Here is a 695-nt window from a genome sequence, read left to right on the forward strand (position 1 = left end):
AAAAAAAAAAAAAAAAAAGTACAAAAAAACTCAAACACAGAGATAGATTAAAGCTACATAACAACCCCATCCGTGAGTGCACAACCTTTGAAGGCTCCCTCATCTCAACGATAAGTTTTGGTCTAGAATTTAAAACTTTCAGATCTTACCGTTCCTTAACCAGATTCAAACCAGATTCTTGAACTCCTAGTACCTTAAATAAAGTTGGTATCCTCTCATAAAACAGGAATTTCTCTTAAGATCATTAAATTCTTATAGACTCCAGGCTCAATATCATTAATACAATTATGTTTTATCTTGAACACGCCAAACATAAAACTAAAGTGCGTTCAATTTAACTCCATTTTATTGCCATCTTGAATGATGTGTCGGGTATATTCTTGATTTAAAAGTTCTTGTGACATGACAGTCCATATTAGTTAAGCTTTTTGCAAAATCACAAGTTAAAATACAACAACGAGGAACCTAGGTCTATTAGTCAATTCAAAGACAATTTCTTTCTCCATCTTATCAATAATAATAGTTGAACTAAATCCATATTATGCAAAGAAACAAGTTTATGACTCATAAAAACAACTACCTACCTTATGTCCTAAAAATTTGAAAACATAAGTTGTGGTTGATAATTACACAAAAATTTCCCTAAATCCATGAATTCGTGTCCAATTAGTCAATCCTAAAGATTGTAACTAGCA

The sequence above is a fragment of the Cucurbita moschata genome, unplaced genomic scaffold (genome assembly GCF_002738365.1).
Source record: "Cucurbita moschata cultivar Rifu unplaced genomic scaffold, Cmos_1.0 Cmo_Scf00092, whole genome shotgun sequence".
NCBI lineage: Eukaryota > Viridiplantae > Streptophyta > Magnoliopsida > Cucurbitales > Cucurbitaceae > Cucurbita > Cucurbita moschata.